This window comes from Ochotona princeps, chromosome 4 (genome assembly GCF_030435755.1).
Source record: "Ochotona princeps isolate mOchPri1 chromosome 4, mOchPri1.hap1, whole genome shotgun sequence".
Taxonomy (NCBI): Eukaryota; Metazoa; Chordata; class Mammalia; order Lagomorpha; family Ochotonidae; genus Ochotona; species Ochotona princeps.
In genome coordinates, this window is record NC_080835.1 from 72,358,539 (window position 1) to 72,368,379 (window position 9,841).

The window sequence follows — 9,841 nt, forward strand, 5'->3', positions numbered from 1 at the left end:
GAGCTTTGATGGAGTAACACCACTTCCAGGGCTCTATGCTAAGGAAGACAGACATAAAAGTGTGTGACCGTAATGTTTCGGAAGTTCAAATGGAGGGCTGGTGTGGTGGTGCAGCACGTTAAGCCAGCACCGCCTGTGACACAGGCATCCCATGTGGGTACCAGTTTCAGGCTTGGTACTCTCCTTTTCCATGCGGCTTCCTGCTAACTGCTGGGGTCCACGCAGTGGCTGTGGAGGACGTGGAAGGCTGCAGAGAACTGTTCCACTGCAGGCAGGGCAGCAAGGAATTTCCCGCTGCATGGCAGAACCCAGAGGCTGTCTCTGCAAACCACCTGAAGGCAGTTCCACCTTCCCGCTGAAGAATTCTCTAATCCATTCAGGCATTGTTTGCTGCTGTGGAGTTGGTTTTTTACTATCAAGGTGAGCTTGGAGGTCAGATAACTGCAATGGGCCTTTATTCAACTTGATGTTGGACTCTGGCAGCTAATGGTCTGAGAAAGCAGTAGCAGGTGGCCCAGGGCCTTGGGCCCCTACACCTAGTGGAAGACCTGGAAGAAGTTCCGCAAGTCTGCTATTTGAGGAACGAAGCAGGGGATGAAGATGTCTCCCCTTTTCTTATGTAACTGTCTTTCACGTAAATCTAAAAAAAAAAAAAAAAAAAGAGGAAGGAAACAGCTGGATATTCAGAATGAGGAAATGGTTAAGTGAATTATCATGAAGTTAGCAAAATGGTGCTCATCATTGTCCTGGGCATACAGGTAGAATCTTCATGACAGGACAGGGTATAAACAGCGCATGTCCAGAAAAACACTGAACACTAGCACACACGTAGCAAGGATCCAGGTGTTGTGGCACAGCACACTAAGTCCCCTCTTGCAACAATGGCATCCCATACCAGAGGCATGGCTGCTCTGCTTCCAGTCCACTGTCCTGCTGTGTGGCTGGGAAGGGAGTAGAAGATGGCCCAAGTACTTGGCTCCCTGCTACCCACGGGGGAGACCTGAATGGACTCTCTGGTTCTTGGCTCCTGTCTGGCCATTTGGAAAGTGAACCAACAGCAGGACCAAAAAATTTTTTTCAAAGCTTTATTTATTTTTGTTGGAAAGTCAGATATACAGAAGAGGAGAGACAGGAAGATCTTTTGTTCGTAGAGTCACTCCCCAAGTGGCCGCAACCGTCAGAGCTGAGCCAATCCAAAGTCAGGAGCCAGGAGCTTCTTCTGAGACCGCCAGAGCTGAGCCAATCCAAAGTCAGGAGCCAGGAGCTTCTTCTGAGTCTCCCACGCAGGTATCAAGGCTTTGGGTTGTCCTTGACTGTTTTCCCAGGCCACAGGCAGGGAGCTAGATGGGAAACTGGGTCACCAGGATTAGAACCAGCACCCATCATGGGATCCTAGCACGTGCAAGGCAAGCCACTAAGCTACTGCGCTGGGCCCTCAAAAAATTTTAAAACTAGGGGCCCAGCGGTGTGGCCGAGCGTCTAAAATCCTTGCCTTGAAAGCCCCGGGATCCCATGTGGCGTGGGAAAGCAGTCGAGGACGGCCCAAAGCTTTGGGACCCTGCACCCGCGTGGGAGACCTGGAAGAGATTCCAGGTTCCCGGCTTCAGATGGGCTCAGCTCTGGCCATTGCTGCTACTTGGGGAGTGAATCATCGGACGGATCTTCCTCTCTGTATATCTGACTTTGTAATAAAAATAAATAAATCTTAAAAAAATTTTTTTAAACTAAAAAATTCTGTGTGCTCAAAATCTGTATACAGTTTCTACAATCTATATGCATTGCTTTTATAAGATAAACCTCTGAGCCTAAGTCTCCGCTCACAGCACTGTGATGGTTAAATGGTCTACCAGAAACCCAGGTATGGTAAACTGTCCAAACTGAATATCCTAGTCCATGCTGTAGGCTGGTTGGTCCTGTGTCTGCCAGTGCATAAAGGGAGCCTGGGGTAGTTAGAGAAAAGCATTCCCGATTGGCCTTCTGGGCACTGGGGCTACACTAGGCCTGTTAAAAATGCACACAGGTGGGCCCGGCGGCGTGGCCTAGCAGCTAATGTCCTGGCCTTGAACGCCCCAGGATCCCATATGGGCGCCGGTTCTAATCCCGGCAGCTCCACTTCCCATCCAGCTCCGTTTGTGGCCTGGGAAAACAGTTGAGGATGGCCCAAAGCTTTGGGACCCTGCACCCACGTGGGAGACCCAGAAGAGGTTCCTGGTTCCTGGCTTCGGATCGGCACGCACCGGCCTGTTGCGGCTCACTTGGGGAGTGAAACATCGGATGGAAGATCTTCCTCTCTGTCTCTCCTCCTCTCTGTATATCTGACTTTGTAATAAACTGAATAAATCGGGCCCGGCGGCGTGGCCTAGTGGCTAAAGTCCTCACCTTGAAAGCCCCAGGATCCCATATGAGCGCCGGTTCTAATCCCGGCAGCTCCACTTCCATCCAGCTCCCTGCTTGTGGCCTGGGAAAGCAGTCGAGGACGGCCCAATGCATTGGGACACTGCACCCGCATGGGAGACCCAGAAGAGGTTCCTGGTTCCCGGCATCAGATTGGCGCGCATCGGCCCATTGCGGCTCACTTGGGGAGTGAATCATCGGACGGAAGATCTTCCTCTCTGTCTCTCCTCCTCTGTGTATATCTGGCTGTAATAAAAATGAATAAATCTTTAAAAAAATAAATAAATTGAATAAAGGCACAGGCAAACATTTACCTTGGCAGTTAAGACACCATCTGCGGGACTGGTGCGGTGGCTCAGTGGCTAAATGCTCGCCTTGCATTTCCCATATTCTATAAGGGTATCGGCTTCTATTGCAGCTGCCACACTTCCCTTCCAGCTCCCTGCTTGTGGCCAGGGAAGACAGTGGAGGCCAGCCCAAAGCCATCTGCATGGGAGACCTGCAGAAGTTCCCTGGCTCCTGGCTTAGGATTAGCTCAGCTCCACTGTTGCAGCCACTTGGGGCATAAACCAGCGGGTGGAAGATCTTTCTCTTTTTTTTTCTGTAAATCAGTCTTTCCAATAAAAATAAATAAATCTTTAAAGCAGGTGATGATATCCATGTGGAAATCCCACTGAGTTTCCTGTTTCTGGCTTTGATCTGATACAAGCCTGGAATTTGTGGGATTTGGGGGAAGTAAATCAGTGGGCTGTCTCTCTCTCTCTCTGTTTGCCTAATAAATTTAAAGTGCCCATCTGGGGCCCCATCTCACGCTTGCTAAATCACAATGAACCCAGAAACATGCATTTAAAAAACAACAGGGCTTAGTGCAGTAGCCTAGCAGCTAAAGTCCTCCTCGCCTTGCACGAGCAAGGATCCCAAATGGGTGCTGGTTCTAATCCTGGCCACATCGCTTCCCATTCAGCTCCATGCTGTGGCCTGGGAAAACAGTCGAGAATGGCCCAAAGCCTTGGGACCCTGTATCGGCATGGGAGACCTGGAAGAGGCTCCAGGTTCCTGGCTTCGGATTGGCACAGCTCCAGCCATTGCAGCCGCCTGAGGAGTGAATCAACGCACAGAAAATCTTCCTCTCTGTCTCTCCTTCTCTCTGTATATCTCACTTTCCAATAAAAACAAAAAATAACAAAGCAAAAAACAGAAAACAACAATCCAGGGGCTTTGTCACAGTAAGGTCTGACTACTGCTCCACGACCCTTCCTCCTGCCAGAGAAACATGCTTGTGGGAACCCAGAAAGATCCTTCTCTTCCACGAGGTCTCAAGGCCTTCATGTGCCCAGCACATCAGGGCGGGCATTGAGAATGACCAGGAGAGTAGTAGCCTGATTTTCCTGCGGTTCTCAGGTCTGCCAGGGGAGGGGGAGATGTTGCTTAGCCCCTCTGCTCCACCCGTTGGGAGGGAACAGCAGCAGCCGGTTATGAATAGGCCCTTTATGAGGACAGAAGGCCTTTTTGTTGGCTTCAGCAGTTAGCATAAAAGGGCTAGACCTGGTCTCAAAGACGGATCTGTGGGTGCTCAGGGGAGGTGGCAGCGCTTGGGGCAGCGTTGCGGGCCTCCTCCAGTCTCTGTCCCGTTATACAGCCGACTCCACCCCACCTGGCCCTGAAGCTGGCAAAGGGGGTGATAGTGGAGGGACTTGAGAGCAGGGTGTCTCAGGATCCAGATTCCTATTACCTAGGCCACACAGCTGACACATTTTCCAGCCATCTGTGGGCCCAGCCCCATTTTTAAACAAGATTTGTTTAGTTACTTGGTTATTTAAGGGAGTGAGAGAAAGACGCGGTTGTCTTTTTCTTCAGGAGCCAGGAACTCCGCCAAGGTCTCCCACATGGATGACCAGAGCCCACTACTGCCTTCCCATGCACATTCGTAGGAAGGTGGCCAGCCTTGTTGGAAGTCAAGGGGTTTGTGAAGTTCGGGGTGAGAGCACGGGAAAGAAGTTTCAGCTGGCTCAGGGGTATGACTAGAATGTTCTGAAGATTGCACCTGTCACAGGAACTCAGTAAAGGAATGAGCCAAACCCAATCAAGGATGTCATTTAGCAACCCAGGAGTTAGGAGTGGTTTTGTCTGTGGGTAGGAGGCTGGCGGGATGAAAGCAGACTTTATAATTGAGTAATGGTATAAGTTTAACCCAGAAAAAAAAAGTGCTGAACAAAATGAAAATCTCAGAAGGACTTGTACTTCAAGTTCCCTGTTTTGTGACCATTAATGGGGCTCAGTGTGTCTATTTGGAGCTCAAAGCAAATCGTCTGGTCAAAGGCAGCCCTGGCAGGGGAAGTTCAACAGTTTCTTTCAACGTTCAACTTCTGTTCTTCCCTGGCGCTGCCCTGCATTAGGCTCTCTTGCCCTTCAAAGATTGTGATGAAAACTACCCGTGGGCCCAGCGCGGCAGCCCAGCAGCTGAAGTCCTCACCTTGAACGCACTGGGATCCCATATGGGTGGCACAAATTCTAATCCCAGCCATCCTGCTTCCTATCTAGCTCCCTGCTTATGGTGTGGGAAAGCAGTTGAGGACGGCCTAAAGCTTTGGGAACCCTGTACCTACATGGGAGACCCGGAAAAGGATTTGGGCACCTGGCTTCAGATTGGCTCAGTTCCAGCTGCTGTGGTCACTTGGGGAGTGAATCAATGGACAGAAGATCTTCCTCTCTGTCTCTCCTCTGTATATAACTGCCTTTCCAATAAAATTAAATAAACCTTAAAAAAAAAGCAAGCAAGCAAGCAAACTACACACATAGCAGACTGGCAAGCAGCTGAAGCTACAGGATTTGCTCTGCCATTCTGGGGGCTAAGGTCCCCAGCCTATCACACAGCATCATGGTATAATGGCAGAAGTAAACCTCTGTATTGTGATGCTTAGGGACACTACTTAAAAATTTCCCAGCCTCCAGGAGCTACTTGGCTCCTCCACTATCCTGCTAAAGAGAACACAGTGGCACTGTGTGTGGCTGCATGCATTCTCCTATCGGCTACAGGACAGGAAGTGATGCACACACGTGCCTGAAACAGAGAATAGTTTTGGCCAAGTGGGGAGAACTTTCTGCCAGCCACAAATAGTCACTTTCCATTTCTTAACACCTGGCTTTCACCATTCATACTGTGAAACTGCAGAATGTTCCGCTCTTGCAAGTGCTTCCCTCAACCATGTGATGGATGACCTCAGAGCTTTCCAGGAAATGAGGCTGGCACCAGCTCCCAGATAACAAGCAGATGAATAATAGATCAGCTTAAATCTATGCCTACAAGGTCACTGATCAAAATGAGCCAGCCAGCCTCCTGTTTCAAGGAAGCGTGGGTTTCCAGCTAACAAATCAGAGACTACAGCTAAATAAACTGTCTCTCTCTGGTTCTAAAGATCTCCGGCCTTATGCTAGCTGTTCTGATACAGGCCACCCCACATGCTTTTGCATATATTTTTGTTACTTCATGGGGTCTCAGTTACACAAACATGGCCTCTCCTCTCTAATGCCTCTGTCCCTCTCAACCAGGCTAGCCTTTTTTCCTATCCTTTTTTTATTTGAAAGGGAGGTTTGCAGAGAGTAGTCAGACATCTTCCAACAGCTGGTTCACTCTCCAAGTGTTTACAATGACCAGAGCTGATCCGATCTGAGGGGCAGGAGCTTCTTTTGGGTCTCCAGTGCAGGTGTTGAATTCCCTGCATCACTGCAGTTTGTAAAATTTGTGTGTATGACTTCCAGTGACCAGCAGAAAAGCAAAAGCCAAGAGGCATAGCACAAAAATCAGTGTTTACCAAAACATTTTTTTCCTAAAAAGACTTTTTAATTGCATTTTATAACATTGTTTCATAGGCTCTGAGGTTCCCCCAATCCCTCCCTGTACCCTTCCCCCATGGTGGATACTACACCTTATTGCAGTATTACAGTTCAAATCCAGTCTTGTTTCTTTCATTGCAAGCATGTGCCACGCATAGAGTCCAGCATCTTATTGTCTAGATCAATTCAACAGTTTCTTGGGGAGACCATCTCTGGTCTAAAAGCAGAGCTGGCAGAATATCGTTCCGAAAAGATTTTACTTATTTGAAATGCAGAATTAGAGACAGAGATTGCCCATCCACTGGTTTACTCTCCAAATAGTCACAAAAGCAAGGGCCAAATGAGACAGAAACCAGGAGCTTTTTCCAGGTCTCCCACATGGGTGAATGGACTTAGGCCATGCTACACTGCTTTCTCAGGCACATTAGGGAACTAGAGTAGCTGGGACTCAGGCATCCATAGAAGATGAAGATATAGCAGGTGGGTCTGGTGCAGTAGCCTAGTGGCTAAAGTCCTTGCCTTGCATGTGTTGGGATCCCACATGGGCGCCAGTTCTAATCCCAGCTCCTCCACTTCCCTTCCATTGTCCTAGGAAAGCAGTCAGGGACAGACCAAAGGCTTAGAACCCTGCATCCGTGTGGGAGACTCAGAGAAAGCTCCTGGCTTCTGATCGGCTCAGATCCAGCCATCGTGGCCACCTTGTCAGTGAACCAGTGGATGGAAGATCTTTCTCTCTGTCCCTCCTTCTCTGTGTATATCTGCCTTTCCAATAAAAATAATAAATTAATCTTTAAAAAAACTATTTAAAAAAGAGATATTGCAGGTGAGGACTTTATCTGCTCCTCATGCAGCCTTTTTGGAAAAAAAAAAGCAATTTAAGTGTGAGGATTCTTTTGTTAGGAATTTTGTTTTTGGGCCCAGAGTGATGGCTCAACTGGCTTCAAATCAACTCAGCTACAGCTGTTGCAGCCAAGTTGGAGAGTGAACCAGCAGATGGAAGATCTTTCTGTCTCTCTTCCTCTCTATAAAACTGTTTCCAACAAAAATAAATAAATAAGTAAAATATATATGGAATTTTGCTTTCGTTTCTATTTTCATTATTTGAGGCACTGGGATCTTCTTACTAATGGTTCACTTACCCACCGAAATGTTAGCAATAGCCAGGGTTTACAATCGGAACAAAAAACAATGTGGGTCTCCCAACTATGTGACAGGGACCCAAGCCCCTATACTGTCACCTGCTGCTTCTTGGGGTGGGCATTAGCAGAGAGCTGGGGCTCAAACCCAGGCCCGCCATGCAGTGCACATGCCCAGCCAGCATCCTCACTACTAGCACAAGGCCCTAACCATTTTGCTGTTTGTCGTTCCTCCCAATTAGGATTTCTCCTTTGTCCCGGCTGGTGGAATGCAGCAGATAGAAACCTTTCCGTTACTTTTGTCCAGTTTTCCCACAGGTACAAAAGCTATCGAGGAAGCCTGCCTCCTACCACACCATTCTCTCTCCACTTGGGCTACTGAAAAGGTGTGGTAGAGTGGCCAGTCAGGCTGAGCTCGAGACTCGGGCTGCTTTCCTTGTGGCTATGTACTCTAAGAGTTATGTGCATGCACCTGACCAACATAATAAGGCCTGAATGGGCGGGGTGGAGTGGAACACTACCTATGCGGAAGGGGACAGAAGAAAAAAAACACTTCAGTTTAATATCTGTACTTTTTTTTAAATCACTCTTCAAACACAAACCATGTTATTCCAGTAGCTTCAGCACAGCAAGGATACAGTGAATGACACAAAAACCATGAACTTTTAGCCTCCCCAAACATAATACTCCCTTATCAATTAGCCGGCAAATAATCATTCCTGGCATGGTGGTTGGCGATAGGTTATCAGGATGGGCCTGATGAGCCAGTGGAGTAACTGACCCTTGTTTAGCCTCACAGCCAGAAGAGTGCTGGAGCAGGCCGCTTCCCTTCGGGATGGAAAGGAGGTAAAAAGCCCTGCTCAGCGTTTAGACTGACACTCTGTAGTCTTATTTATATATTTTTATTGGAAAGGCAGATATACAGAGAGGAGGAGAGACAGAGAGGAAGATCTTCCACCCGATGGTTCACTCCCCAGGCAGCCACAACAGCCAGTACTGTGCTGATCCAAAGCCAGGAACCAGGAACCTGGAACCTCTTCCAGGTCTCCCACATGGGTGCAGGATTCCAATGCTTTGGGCCATCCTCGGCTGCTTTCCCAGGCCAAAAGCAGGGAGCTGGATGGGAAGCGGGGCTGCTGGGATTAGAACCGGTGCCCATATGGGATCCCGGCACATTCAAGGTGAGTACTTAAGCTGCTAGGCCACGGTGCCGGGCCCGGTATGTTACTTTTTTTACAGACTTACTTCATAGGCAGTGTTAGAGAGACCTTTCATTCCCTAGTACACTCCCTAAAAGCTGCCAGGGATGGGCTAGGCAGAGCCAGGAGCTTCATCTAGGGTTCCTGGGCCATCTTCCACTGCTTCCCCAGGCACATTAGCAGAGCCTGATTGAAAGTTGAACAGCTGGGACTTGAACTGGCACTCATGTAGGATGCTGGTGTTGCAGACAGTGACTTAACTCACCATACCACAAAGCTGGCCCCCTTAGTCAGTGTATAGAGACTGCTGCCCTTCACCAAGTTCAGTTAAGGCAGGTAGGTCACAGCATCCATACAGACTAACCTGTAAAGCTTTTATCCCTGTGTCTAAGAGTGGATTCCAGGGAGGCAGCAGTGGCCCCAAATCTTGATACAAACCCTCCTCTCATGTGCAACTGTGGTTTCTCTACTGTCACTGTGACCTGTGTGAAGCCACTGTTCTGTCTTAAGCCTGATGAAACTTTCAAGCTTAAGATTTACTTACTTATTGGAAATGCAGAATTAGAGAAAAGACAGAGATGGATCTTCTGTCCATTGGTTCACTTCCCAATCCAGTCACAATGGCCAGAGCTGAGCCAATCCAAAGCTAGGAGCCAAGAACTTCTTCCAGGTCTCCCATGCAGGCGCAGGGTCCCAAGGCTTTGTTCTATCTTCTACTGCTTTCCCAGGTCACAGGTAGGAAGCTGGATGAGAAGCAGAACAGCTGGAACACAAACGCACCCACACGGGATGTTGGCACTTGGAGGTGAAGTAGCCAATTTAGCCATTGTATTGGACCCAGGCTTCCTATAGATTTTAACTCCACTTACCCAATGAATACACATTAATGTGTCAATACTATAAGCGGGTGGTCTATGGATCCTTTGGGTATCCCGCAAAAAATCTGTGCTTCATAAACACATTTAGTCTTACCGCTGTGTTTTAGATAGGAAGTAAGATGGACAGAAAATGCATTTAAATATAGCTAATAATCTTGTGGTCAGTGAAGAATAGAACTGAAGCATACTGGCTGCTTGAAGATGGAAGAGGCCATGGCTTTGGTTCAGGTGGAAACACACTCACTTCCTTCCCATGACCTTCAACTTCAAGGAAACTAGGGATTCGTCTGTCATAAACTCTGTACATAGACTTACGATCAGCTGTTGAAAGTAAGGACAATGGAGTCAAGTATAGCTGGGTTCAAATTACAGTTCAAGTATTTAAATGGTTATGACTGAT